The following is a 14,314-nucleotide window of genomic DNA, read 5'->3' on the forward strand; positions in this document are numbered from 1 at the left end:
CGTTCTAACCTCTTCTTTCCTCTCCCTCGTTCTAACCTCTTCTTTCCTCTCCCTCGTTCTAACCTCTTCTTTCCTCTCCCTCGTTCTAACCTCTTCTTTCCTCTCCCTCGTTCTAACCTCTTCTTTCCTCTCCCTCGTTCTAACCTCTTCTTTCCTCTCCCTCGTTCTAACCTCTTCTTTCCTCTCCCTCGTTCTAACCTCTTCTTTCCTCTCCCTCGTTCTAACCTCTTCTTTCCTCTCCCTCGTTCTAACCTCTTCTTTCCTCTCCCTCGTTCTAACCTCTTCTTTCCTCTCCCTCGTTCTAACCTCTTCTTTCCTCTCCCTCGTTCTAACCTCTTCTTTCCTCTCCCTCGTTCTAACCTCTTCTTTCCTCTCCCTCGTTCTAACCTCTTCTTTCCTCTCCCTCGTTCTAACCTCTTCTTTCCTCTCCCTCGTTCTAACCTCTTCTTTCCTCTCCCTCGTTCTAACCTCTTCTTTCCTCTCCCTCGTTCTAACCTCTTCTTTCCTCTCCCTCGTTCTAACCTCTTCTTTCCTCTCCCTCGTTCTAACCTCTTCTTTCCTCTCCCTCGTTCTAACCTCTTCTTTCCTCTCCCTCGTTCTAACCTCTTCTTTCCTCTCCCTCGTTCTAACCTCTTCTTTCCTCTCCCTCGTTCTAACCTCTTCTTTCCTCTCCCTCGTTCTAACCTCTTCTTTCCTCTCCCTCGTTCTAACCTCTTCTTTCCTCTCCCTCGTTCTAACCTCTTCTTTCCTCTCCCTCGTTCTAACCTCTTCTTTCCTCTCCCTCGTTCTAACCTCTTCTTTCCTCTCCCTCGTTCTAACCTCTTCTTTCCTCTCCCTCGTTCTAACCTCTTCTTTCCTCTCCCTCGTTCTAACCTCTTCTTTCCTCTCCCTCGTTCTAACCTCTTCTTTCCTCTCCCTCGTTCTAACCTCTTCTTTCCTCTCCCTCGTTCTAACCTCTTCTTTCCTCTCCCTCGTTCTAACCTCTTCTTTCCTCTCCCTCGTTCTAACCTCTTCTTTCCTCTCCCTCGTTCTAACCTCTTCTTTCCTCTCCCTCGTTCTAACCTCTTCTTTCCTCTCCCTCGTTCTAACCTCTTCTTTCCTCTCCCTCGTTCTAACCTCTTCTTTCCTCTCCCTCGTTCTAACCTCTTCTTTCCTCTCCCTCGTTCTAACCTCTTCTTTCCTCTCCCTCGTTCTAACCTCTTCTTTCCTCTCCCTCGTTCTAACCTCTTCTTTCCTCTCCCTCGTTCTAACCTCTTCTTTCCTCTCCCTCGTTCTAACCTCTTCTTTCCTCTCCCTCGTTCTAACCTCTTCTTTCCTCTCCCTCGTTCTAACCTCTTCTTTCCTCTCCCTCGTTCTAACCTCTTCTTTCCTCTCCCTCGTTCTAACCTCTTCTTTCCTCTCCCTCGTTCTAACCTCTTCTTTCCTCTCCCTCGTTCTAACCTCTTCTTTCCTCTCCCTCGTTCTAACCTCTTCTTTCCTCTCCCTCGTTCTAACCTCTTCTTTCCTCTCCCTCGTTCTAACCTCTTCTTTCCTCTCCCTCGTTCTAACCTCTTCTTTCCTCTCCCTCGTTCTAACCTCTTCTTTCCTCTCCCTCGTTCTAACCTCTTCTTTCCTCTCCCTCGTTCTAACCTCTTCTTTCCTCTCCCTCGTTCTAACCTCTTCTTTCCTCTCCCTCGTTCTAACCTCTTCTTTCCTCTCCCTCGTTCTAACCTCTTCTTTCCTCTCCCTCGTTCTAACCTCTTCTTTCCTCTCCCTCGTTCTAACCTCTTCTTTCCTCTCCCTCGTTCTAACCTCTTCTTTCCTCTCCCTCGTTCTAACCTCTTCTTTCCTCTCCCTCGTTCTAACCTCTTCTTTCCTCTCCCTCGTTCTAACCTCTTCTTTCCTCTCCCTCGTTCTAACCTCTTCTTTCCTCTCCCTCGTTCTAACCTCTTCTTTCCTCTCCCTCGTTCTAACCTCTTCTTTCCTCTCCCTCGTTCTAACCTCTTCTTTCCTCTCCCTCGTTCTAACCTCTTCTTTCCTCTCCCTCGTTCTAACCTCTTCTTTCCTCTCCCTCGTTCTAACCTCTTCTTTCCTCTCCCTCGTTCCTCTTCTTTCCTCTCCCTCGTTCTAACCTCTTCTTTCCTCTCCCTCGTTCTAACCTCTTCTTTCCTCTCCCTCGTTCTAACCTCTTCTTTCCTCTCCCTCGTTCTAACCTCTTCTTTCCTCTCCCTCATTCAAACCTCTTCTTTCCTCTCCCTCATTCAAACCTCTCCTCTCCTCTCCCTCATTCAAACCTCTTCTCTCCTCTCCCTCATTCAAACCTCTCCTCCCCTCTCCCTCATTCAAACCTCTTCTTTCCTCTCCCTCATTCAAACCTCTTCTTTCCTCTCCCTCATTCAAACCTCTTCTTTCCTCTCCCTCATTCAAACCTCTTCTTTCCTCTCCCTCATTCAAACCTCTTCTTTCCTCTCCCTCATTCAAACCTCTTCTTTCCTCTCCCTCATTCAAACCTCTTCTTTCCTCTCCCTCATTCAAACCTCTTCTTTCCTCTCCCTCATTCAAACCTCTTCTTTCCTCTCCCTCATTCAAACCTCTTCTTTCCTCTCCCTCATTCAAACCTCTTCTTTCCTCTCCCTCATTCAAACCTCTTCTTTCCTCTCCCTCATTCAAACCTCTTCTTTCCTCTCCCTCATTCAAACCTCTTCTTTCCTCTCCCTCATTCAAACCTCTTCTTTCCTCTCTCATTCAGACATCATCGTCTCCCCTCTCCCTTTTTATTTTTAGTGTCCCACACAGCATTCTGGGAGGCATATGGAGGGCATTTAAATGTCTAGTCAGCGGGATCTTGGACTCCCCTTGGATGGGGGGTGGGGCTATGTGAGGGGAGGGGGTGGGGCTATGTTAGGGGAGGGGAGAGGGGGTTAGGAGAATGAGTGGACGGGAGGGAGGATCGAAAGTAGGGGGGGGAGGGAATCCCCCTTCTTCCTGTGATACTTGGGATGGTAATCGCTTGTGTTAAAACACTCGGATGTGAGAGTTTGTAGGGGTTAAGCCTCAGCTCCTGGCCCCGCCTCTCAACTTGCAGCTTTACAATCTCACTCTTGGCCTCGTGGGCCATGTCCTACCTGTCTTTTTAAACTTTGCATGGAGTCTCCCTCCTCCAGTTCTTCATATATGCCTTCCCACTTCCTGACCATTTTCTGGCTAAATAAATATTTCCTGACATCTCTGTGGTTCATCTGTCTAACTTCCAGCTGTACCCGGGAGTTATGGTTTCCCCGCCTCTCAAACTGCCTATTCCTGTCTGTGGTATCAATTCCTCAGCATTTTGTATCTTGTTCCGGCTTCCCTGGTCTGTCATCCAGGACCGTTAGATAAATTTCACTAGCCTCTCCTTGTATCTCACGCCTCTTAGTTCTGGGACTAGCCTTGTTGCATACCTTTTGACTTATTCTTAACATACTTTCTGGATGAGGGTCCCATACTCCAACATGGACCTCACATATGGGGTATAAAGGGCCCAGAATGGCTCCTTGTTGAGGTTTCTGAAGGCACTGGCTGACCAGAACCTCTGGTGATATGCTAGGCTCTATGCTCACCCCTGGGTCTTTCTGATGTACGTCAACGATGTCCCTTCAGGACTAAATCATTTGTGATTTTTCTGATGCTGTGAAGCTGACGAGATGAAAACAGCGGAAGACAAATGTACTTCAGAGTTGCTGGATTGTCTGTAAAGCTGGTCAGACAAATGACTCGTGGAATTCAACGCTAATAATTGAAAGGCAAAGAGGATTGGAAAAGGCCACGGGAGACCTGAAAGAGGGAGCAACCCCGGGGAAAGTGAAAATTAAACGCAATAGACAGGAAAGATCTTGGAGTCACGAGAAATACATCACCAGAGGAGCATACTGAATATTTTCAACAGACTGGCTAATCTTTTAATAGCGTTGAAGAAAATTAAATTTAGTCTTCTATTCCTGAGGAAAATCTAAAAATGTTTCTATCCTGGACGACTGTTAGACCTGTCATGGAGACTCTGAGGTATGTCATAGCCAGAGAGAGCGAGGCAGGATATGATTACAACGCATGGCATCCTGAGACACGTATGAGTCATGAGTAGGTTGGAAAGGACATCTTACTGAGGTGGAGGTGAAGGTTGAGACTATGCACTCACAGTTTTAAGATAACAGAACCTGGGAAGCTCTGGTCTAGTAGATGTCAGCCAAGGTAGCCCAAGAGGCCAGACCGTGACTATCCTCACAAACAACTCGGTGATTTCACACACACACACTTGCATGCGCGAGCGCACACCCACACTACCTAGTTTCCCCTTGTTTGTCTCTGTCACCCACTACGTGTTTATCTCTTCTCGTTCTCTCTCTACCCCCCACCTATTTTTTTTTCTCCCTCCCTCCCTATCTACCTACCTCTACATCACACAAGTTTTCTCTCGCTTATCTCACTAACGTGTCAACACAAGACACGTCTACACAATACGCAATAATTCTTAAACTACGAGGCCTGGTCACGGACCGGGCCGCGGGGGCGTTGACCCCCGTAATCCCCCTCCAGGTATACCTCCAGGAATACGTTGAAATAGTTTCAGCAGGTAGCCAGTGTCGACTACCAAGACCTCTGTCATCAGTACCTCTTATCAGTCTCTGTCTCTACCCCCCCCCCGTGACTGCTTCATCCTCCCTCTGTTCCGGACAATTACCCACAAAACAAAGCGGGCTGGGGTTAATCTGGGATCTTGATTTGAATGTGCGTTGCTGCCACATAATGGGTGTTGTACCCAGCGTAAGTGTGGGCCGCCGCCCCCCACCTCCCACACCCACGCCCCTTAAACCATCGCTCACACTCCCGCCCCCACACGCGCCCACGCCCTCTCCAAACCCCAAAGAAAATCCGACGAAACAATCTGACGCGGGCGCTAGTGATGTTCATTTCGGAAGACGTGCCGGCAGGGATACCAGCAGCCGGCAGAGGTTTTCCCAGAATGTTTCGTCGCCAGGGGTGCCTGGAGGAGTCAAGGGGAGTGAGCGATGCTCTAAGGGGAGGTGAATAGTGGTAAAGGGCTGGGTAATTACCATAATGGCCAGTAGGAGGGCTTCGCCTGCCTGAACCAACATATTGAGATGGTTCAACGTCTGCTTCTTCCCCCCCCCACCCACCAAGCTAACCACTTTCTGACCCTACGGGTTTTGCTCTCGGACGGAGGGGGGTGTGGGTGAGAGGGGAGGATTTGAAGGGAAGTGTTGGAGGGGATGTTGGTGAGGGGGCTATTGGTTGTGTTGGGGAGATTTTTCTTGGGGAAATAGGAGGGGGTGCTGAAGAGGGTAATAGAAGGGGTATTGGAGAGTGCTAGTGGGGAGGGTATTGGAGGGGGAGATTATGGTGTAATTGAACATTGTAGTGGCGTAAGATGCGCCAATTACAGTGCGTCTGAACCTGTGATTTCCAACTTTTTGCCTCCAAGATTCAGAGCCTGGTTCTTGGAGGCCATCTTCTGTGCAGAAATTTGGGTGTCCCGTGGCCTGGTAGGCAACTCTCTCCTCTCTCAGTCTCCGTGGTTCGATCCCCGGCAGGGATGGAAACATTGGGCATGTTTCCTTACACCTACTGTCCCCGTTCACCTGGCAAGCAAGTAGGTACCTGGGTGTTAGTCAACTGGTGTGGATCGCATCCTGTAGGACAAGATTGAGGACCCCAATGGAAGACAGACAGTCTTCGATGACGCACTGCCTTTCTTGAGTTATCCTGGATGGTTAACCCTCCTGGGTTAAAAATCCAAATAAAATCTTCGATTGACCTTTTTCAGGCTAAGTCGGGATAAGCTAAATTATCTACCAATAAAATTGAACCATTCATAACTTACAATATCCCTGGAACAAATAATATAACCAATAAGTATTGTCGGGCGGTAGAAGTAGTGATTTGCGGGTCACAGCGGGAGACACTTGATAGTCACTGCTGAAGACCCGCTCAAGTTACCCAATTCACTGTTAAAACAAGGGTGATTCACTGTGCCAGATTATTATTATAATCAAGGGGAAGCGCTAAACCCGTAGGATTATACAGCGCTTGAGGAGGGGGGGATGTGGAAGGCATTCAGGCTTAATTTGGGGAATTGGAGCACAGATCCAATTCCTTTAATCAAGAGCCCCTCATCAATATCAAGGAACCTACCCTGAGGGGTCTGTCTGCCAGAGAGTACCGCAACAACTTACCCTGTGAATACTTAAGTTGCGAGCTTTGAACTGGTCAAGTACCTGCCAGGATAAATATACGTACGTACGTGTGCGTGAGTGCGCGTGTACACGCGCGCACACTTACCTATGTACGCTGGATGGGCTGAGGCCCCCCCCCCTTCCCCAGCAACTAAAAAAATAAATCTATTTCCGTGGCAGCCATTTTATGCTGGCTTATCCGGCCTCAGCACAGAGTAAATCCGGAATTAGACGAATTAAATGAGCGTGTTGGCCCGGAGCACAGGAGACAAATGGACAAAATCACGAACCAAACACGTAATTATTTCCGAATCGATGACTGTGTTTGTCCGTTGATGAAGCTTCAATTTGGTCAGTGCTGACGGGGGTGGGGGAGGGGGAAGAGGTGGGGGAGGGGGACGAGGTGGGGGAGAGTGAGGACAGGGAGGAGGTGGGGAACGAGGAGGGGGAAGGGGAACACGGGAGGGTTAGGTTAGTTGTAGTATTAGTAATAATAATATAGCAACAGTCATCTATTGTAAAATGGGTTACTTACAGCTGCCTTTGCCTCGTCATCTGGCTCTGTCATCAACATGGCTCCACAGTCTTGCCTCGTCATCTGGCTCTGTCATCAACATGGCTCCACAGTCTTGCCTCGTCATCTGGCTCTGTCATCAACATGGCTCCACAGTCTTGCCTCGTCATCTGGCTCTGTCATCAACATGGCTCCACAGTCTTGAGCCACACATGGGGACGAGCTAACCACTCCTGGAGGTTTTGGACCACAGGGTTGACACACTGGGCCAGGGCAGACAGTGAGGAGAATCTGAGTACACAGTGACCGCGAGAACCAACAAGTCAGTTCTCGGCACAAGAACAGTGAGGAATGAGTTGAGTTCCGCAGTGAAAATATACATAATAAGAAAGCTTAGCGGTGATAACAGAAAAGTCAGCAGCACCCTCGGTCTTAGACCAGTCAGTAAAGAACTTTGTCCTTAAAACGTGAACCAAATCATGTTTCAAGAAATTAAACGAGGTGGTCACCGGAACTTAATACTTAGACGCCCCGATCCAGGTTAGAAAGAGGTGGTTGTGGAGGGAGGGAGATAAAGAAGGCAGGCGAGTAAGGAGCGACTTAGGGGAGGAGAGAGAGAAGATGGAGGACAGGAGTCGGGGCTACAGAGAAAAACAGACAAGGGGAGAAAGGATTACATGGAAAAAAAATTAGGAAAATCTGGAGAGAAGGTGTAAACAACAGCCGGAGTATTAACAACAGCCGGAGTATAAACAACAGCCGGAGTATAAACAACAGCCGGAGTATAAAGGGTACAAAGGAAAGAGGGAATGTGGAAAAGGGGATATAAAAAATAGCAAAGATGGGGAATAAGAAAGAGGGAAAATAAAAGAGAAGGCGTATAGAAGTGGAATATTAATGAGGAAAATGGGAGAGGGAATATACAGTATATATAGCAGATTAGAAATGTGATAGATGAAGCAGAAGAGAATAAGGAAGAGAGGAAGTGACAAAAGCCCTGTAGAAGGATAAGGAATAAGGGAACCCAAACGAGGGATCGGAGAGAGGGGGGAGGGGGCAGGGGAGGATGAGGGGGGGCAGGGGAGGATGAGGGGAGAGAGCGTGTTATGGGGAACAGGGAAGAAGGGGAAACTTACCTCTGACCCACTCAAACTTTGAAGACTTGACTGAAACTTGTCAGTGACCCACTCAAACTATCTTGATCTGGTGGAGCAACTTGCAGGCGCAACTGAGGAAATTATCAACCTTTGGCGGCTTTCTTAATATATAAGAAAAGGAAAGGAAAAAAAGGAGAGAGAGAGAGAGAAGAGAGAACAGAGAAGAGAGAACAGAGAAGAGAGAACAGAGAAGAAGAGAAGAGAAGAAGAAAAGAGAAGAAGAGAAGAAGAGAAGAAGAGAAGAGAAGAAGAGAAGAGAAGAAGAGAAGAGAAGAAGAGAATAAGAGAAAAGAGAAGAGAGAAGAGAGAGAAGAGAAAAGAGGAGAAGAGAAGAGAGGCGAGTGAGAGGTGTTTGAGAGGTGTTTGAGAGGTGAGAAAGAGGTGAGAGTGAAACACCTTCGGAGGAACACTACGGGAACTCTCCTCCACGTTTTACTTACTCCGTTCCGTCCGCAACCACAACCCACCACAATAACAACCACAACCCAACCATAATAGCCAGAATAACCACAACAACCACAAGTGACTGCTGGGTTAGTCGAGAGAGAATCAATTCATCCTTAATGTTATTAAATTATCTTACAACCCTGAGAATTTTTATGTAATTATTGATAAAGATAACCAGTATTAAAACAGGTCATAGAAAACATTTAAAAGTATTTTGTCAAGATAAAGTTATGGGAGGAAGTACAGTAAATGTTACTACAATGATCTGTTGTGGGTGGCATCCTGGGCAGTAGTAGCAGACCTCAGAATATTATCTTGATAAATAAAATAAATTTGATATATATATATATATATATATATATATATATATATATATATATATATATATATATATAAATAATCAAAGGAAAACAGCGCCTCTAGCGGGTAGTGGCAGCACCACAGGTCCCTCTGGGCCTTTAGTAAACAAACCAAGGAGGATAAAAAGCGGAGGGAAAGTTTGGGGGGGGGACAAGGGGATAAAGCCCCCATTCCCGGTCCCATCTCACCCCCCCCCGGCACAAGTCTACGGGGGCCGGACGCCAATTTACTCGGTCCGTAGCTGGGCGACACACTTGACAGCTGGGACAAACATCACTCGTTGTGCCTGCCACTCACACCTCCTGGGGGTCCTCCCTGCGGGGAGGGAGTGGGTGGATAGGAAGTGGTGGAGTGGAGGTGGTAGAGTGGAGGAGGCGGTGGAGTGGAGGTGGTAGAGTGGAGGAGGCGGTGGAGTGGAGGTGGTAGAGTGGAGGAGGTGGAGTGGAGGTGGTAGAGTGGAGGAGGCGGTGGAGTGGAGGTGGTAGAGTGGAGGAGGCGGTGGAGTGGAGGTGGTAGAGTGGAGGAGGCGGTGGAGTGGAGGTGGTAGAGTGGAGGAGGTGGAGTAGAGGTGGAGTGGAGGTGGTGGAGTGGAGGAGGCGGTGGAGTGGAGGTGGTAGAGTGGAGGAGGCGGTGGAGTGGAGGCGGTAGAGTGGAGGAGGCGGTGGAGTGGAGGCGGTAGAGTGGAGGAGGTGGTGGAGTGGAGGTGGTAGAGTGGAGGAGGTGGAGTTGAGGTGGAGGGGAGGTGGTAGAGGGGAGGAGGCGGTGGAGTGGAGGTGGTAGAGTGGAGGAGGCGGTGGAGTGGAGGCGGTAGAGTGGAGGAGGCGGTGGAGTGGAGGCGGTAGAGTGGAGGAGGTGGTGGAGTGGAGGTGGTAGAGTGGAGGAGGAGTGGAGGTGGAGTGGAGGTGGTAGAGTGGAGGAGGCGGTGGAGTGGAGGTGGTAGAGTGGAGGAGGCGGTGGAGTGGAGGTGGTAGAGTGGAGGAGGTGGAGTGGAGGTGGAGTGGAGGTGGTAGAGTGGAGGAGGCGGTGGAGTGGAGGTGGTAGAGTGGAGGAGGCGGTGGAGTGGAGGCGGTAGAGTGGAGGAGGCGGTGGAGTGGAGGCGGTAGAGTGGAGGAGGTGGTGGAGTGGAGGTGGTAGAGTGGAGGAGGTGGAGTGGAGGTGGAGTGGAGGTGGTAGAGTGGAGGAGGCGGTGGAGTGGAGGTGGTAGAGTGGAGGAGGCGGTGGAGTGGAGGCGGTAGAGTGGAGGAGGCGGTGGAGTGGAGGCGGTAGAGTGGAGGAGGTGGTGGAGTGGAGGTGGTAGAGTGGAGGAGGTGGAGTGGAGGTGGAGTGGAGGTGGTAGAGTGGAGGAGGCGGTGGAGTGGAGGTGGTAGAGTGGAGGAGGCGGTGGAGTGGAGGCGGTAGAGTGGAGGAGGCGGTGGAGTGGAGGCGGTAGAGTGGAGGAGGTGGTGGAGAGGAGGTGGTAGAGTGGAGGAGGTGGAGTGGAGGTGGAGTGGAGGTGGTAGAGTGGAGGAGGCGGTGGAGTGGAGGCGGTAGAGTGGAGGAGGTGGTGGAGGGGAGGTGGTAGAGTGGAGGAGGTGGAGTGGAGGTGGAGTGGAGGTGGTAGAGTGGAGGAGGCGGTGGAGTGGAGGCGGTAGAGTGGAGGAGGCGGTGGAGTGGAGGTGGTAGAGTGGAGGAGGTGGAGTGGAGGTGGAGTGGAGGTGGTAGAGTGGAGGAGGCGGTGGAGTGGAGGTGGTAGAGTGGAGGAGGCGGTGGAGTGGAGGCGGTAGAGTGGAGGAGGCGGTGGAGTGGAGGTGGTAGAGTGGAGGAGGCGGTGGAGTGGAGGCGGTAGAGTGGAGGAGGTGGAGTGGAGGTGGAGTGGAGGTGGTAGAGTGGAGGAGGCGGTGGAGTGGAGGTGGTAGAGTGGAGGAGGCGGTGGAGTGGAGGCGGTAGAGTGGAGGAGGTGGAGTGGAGGTGGAGTGGAGGTGGTAGAGTGGAGGAGGTGGAGAGGAGGTGGAGAGGAGGTGGAGAGGAGGTGGAGTGGAGGTGGAGTGGAGGTGGTGGAGTGGAGGTGGTGAAGTGGGTGGTAGAGTGGAGGAGGTGGAGTAGAGGTGGAGTGGAGGTGGTGGAGTGGAGGTGGTGGAGTGGAGGTGGTGGAGTGGAGGTGGTGGAGTGGAGGTGGTGGAGTGGATACCAGTAATGGAGGAAAATCACTCATTTTAGAAGCTTGTAAGGGGAAGGGGGGGAGTAGTGAAGTGGGGGAGAAGAGAAGGCAGAAGTGGAGTTGCAATCACCTCCCTCCTTCCCTCACACACAGGGGAACAGGTGCTTGTTCTGAAAGATATCGCTGAGAATGGGCAGGTGTGACGTGCGGGATTCCACAAGGATCAGTAGTAGGATGTGTTGTGTGTATACGTGAACCACATGCCAACAAGCCCAACTTGATGTATCACTGGTCGTAGGTGTCAGCTGACACCGATACTATCAGTAAGAGGACAAGGAAAAAAAACTTGGTGTAGGGGGGGGGATTGTCGTTCTATTAACCCTCCAGGGGGAGCCCCCACACTATAAACCCTCCAGGGGGAGCCCCCACACTATAAACCCTCCAGGGGGAGCCCCCACACTATAAACCCTCCAGGGGGAGCCCCCACACTATAAACCCTCCAGGGGGAGCCCCCACACTATAAACCCTCCAGGGGGAGCCCCACACTATAAACCCTCCAGGGGGAGCCCCCACACTATAAACCCTCCAGGGGGAGCCCCACACTATCAACCCTCCAGGGGGAGCCCCACACTATCAACCCTCCAGGGGGAGCCCCACACTATCAACCCTCCATTGGGAGCCCCACATTATCAACCCTCCAAGGGGAGCCCCACACTATCAACCCTCCAGGTGGAGCCCCACACCAACCCTCCACACTATCAACCCTCCAGCCCCACACTATCAACCCTCCGGGGGAGCCCCACACTATCAACCCTCCAGGGGGAGCCCCCACACTATCAACCCTCCAGGTGGAGCCCCCCACACTATCAACCCTCCAGGTGGAGCCCCCCACACTATCAACCCTCCAGGGGGAGCCCCCACACTGTAAACCCTCCAGGGGGAGCCCCACACTATCAACCCTCCAGGTGGAGCCCACACTATCCAAGCCCCACACCATCAACCCTCCAGGGGGAGCCCCACACTATCAACCCTCCCCCCACACCATCAACCCTCCAGGTGGAGCCCCACACCATCAACCCTCCAGGGGGAGCCCCCCCACACTATCAACCCTCCAGGGGGAGCCCCCACACCATCAACCCTCCAGGGGGAGCCCCCACACCATAAACCCTCCAGGGGGAGCCCCCCCACACTGGAGCCCCACACCATCAACCCTCCAGGGGGAGCCCCCACACCATCAACCCTCCAGGGGGAGCCCCCCCACACTATCAACCCTCCAGGTGGAGCCCCACACTATCAACCCTCCAGGTGGAGCCCCACACCATCAACCCTCCAGGTGGAGCCCCACACCATCAACCCTCCAGGTGGAGCCCCACACTATCAACCCTCCAGGGGGAGCCCCCACACTATCAACCCTCCAGGTGGAGCCCCACACCATCAACCCTCCAGGTGGAGCCCCACACCATCAACCCTCCAGGTGGAGCCCCACACCATCAACCCTCCAGGTGGAGCCCCACACCATCAACCCTCCAGGTGGAGCCCCACACTATCAACCCTCCAGGTGGAGCCCCACACTATCAACCCTCCAGGTGGAGCCCCACACCATCAACCCTCCAGGTGGAGCCCCACACCATCAACCCTCCAGGTGGAGCCCCACACTATCAACCCTCCAGGTGGAGCCCCACACTATCAACCCTCCAGGTGGAGCCCCACACTATCAACCCTCCAGGTGGAGCCCCACACTATCAACCCTCCAGGTGGAGCCCCACACTATCAACCCTCCAGGTGGAGCCCCACACCATCAACCCTCCATGTGGAGCCCCACACTATCAACCCTCCAGGTGGAGCCCCACACTATCAACCCTCCAGGTGGAGCCCCACACTATCAACCCTCCAGGTGGAGCCCCACACTATCAACCCTCCAGGTGGAGCCCCACACCATCAACCCTCCATGTGGAGCCCCACACTATCAATCCTCCAGGTGGAGCCCCACACTATCAACCCTCCAGGTGGAGCCCCACACTATCAACCCTCCAGGTGGAGCCCCCCCATCAACCCTCCAGGTATAAACCCTCCAGGTGGGGGGAGCCCCACACCATCAACCCTCCAGGTGGAGCCCCACACTATCAACCCTCCAGGTGGAGCCCCACACCATCAACCCTCCAGGTGGAGCCCCACACCATCAACCCTCCATGTGGAGCCCCACACTATCAATCCTCCAGGTGGAGCTCCACAATATCAACACCTATCTGCAATATTCACTTTAAATAAAACCACTAAGAGTATGCACTCACGTTGTATTATACAGTAATACATCTAGCAGACTACAATAGCCTTCATACATTACCTTCGTCTGAAGCGGAGATCTTGTAGTCACACGTACGATCCTGCGGTCACTTTTCCTCCCCCTGCAGCTACCAAGTTGATCCCAATTTACAGATTTCGCTATTTTTTAATTGGCGGTTCGTGCCAGTGTGTAAAATTTTCTAGTGGAGGTCACTGTTAGTACGAATTTCACGACTGTCTTGGATTTACAGCGTATGGTTGAACTTTTCGAGCATTTCAATTGTTCTCTACTCCAAGAACAGTAATGTTCACTACTCCAAGAACAGTAATGTTCACTACTCCAAGAACAGTAATGTTCACAGGAAGGTCTCCACACACGCCTCTCTTCCCTCCACACACAAACACACTGGTTTTTTTTTTAGCGACATTAGTGAAGTTGTTGGATAAGCAGTGTCGTAATTAGTTCCGCTGGTGCCACTGTGGCAACTATTACCACTGGCACTAGTGATGAAAATGCAATTACTAGTGCCGTTGCTGTAAGCAGCATTACTAGTGCCACCGCTGTATCACCACTGGTGTCACTGCTGCAGTCAACACCACTGGTAACATTGTTGTTAAATATATAACCACCGGTGACCCTGAAGAGTACACAGTCTCTGCTACACTAATGCTGGTGATCCCTCCTCTACCACCACAAACTCCAGCCTAAACAGCAGTTTAGAATCTAACCACCTGCTTAGCTTCTAACAAGAACAAGAATCAGCTCTAGTGTTACAATAATAATAATTATAGTAATAATAATAATAATAATAATAATAATAATAATAATAATAATAATAATAATAATAATAATAATAATAATATCATTATTATTAATATTATTATTATTATTATTATTATTATTATTATTATTATTATTATTATTATTATTATTATTATTATTTTCCTGCATGGGTGGAAGACGGTCAGTGTGATTAAAAAAATGAGAGGGAAGCGCTAAACCCGCATGAGTATACAACGCCTGGAGAACGGGACGGAGTCGTGGGTCGACAGGAGGATTGCTCTGATTTCTTGGATCAGAAGCGAGTGGCCAGTAAGAACGTGCAATCTCTTGACGGCGCTAAACTGCGGTGTAGGGTCGATCCACCGTCTGTGTGTGTGTCCTTCAATGCACGGAGTGGTGTAGGCTCCATCCAACGTCCGCTGA

General features: G+C 51.0%; 1 protein-coding gene across 6 annotated transcripts in view; it reads right to left on the minus strand.

Moving 5' to 3' along the window:
- Positions 1-13,779, minus strand: part of LOC128703097 (beta-1,3-galactosyltransferase 5-like) — a 120,506-nt gene extending 106,727 nt beyond the window's left edge. For 3 of the 6 annotated variants that reach the window (XM_070088874.1, XM_070088876.1, XM_070088875.1), the window contains exon 1: positions 13,169-13,779. The gene's annotated coding sequence lies outside the window, so the exon portion shown is untranslated. The remainder of the gene's footprint in view (positions 1-13,168) is intronic. The other 3 variants (XM_070088872.1, XM_070088873.1, XM_070088871.1) reach the window with 1 other exon arrangement.
- Between the last annotated feature and the right edge of the window lie 535 nt (positions 13,780-14,314).

Source organism: Cherax quadricarinatus, chromosome 26 (assembly GCF_038502225.1).
Source record: "Cherax quadricarinatus isolate ZL_2023a chromosome 26, ASM3850222v1, whole genome shotgun sequence".
NCBI lineage: Eukaryota > Metazoa > Arthropoda > Malacostraca > Decapoda > Parastacidae > Cherax > Cherax quadricarinatus.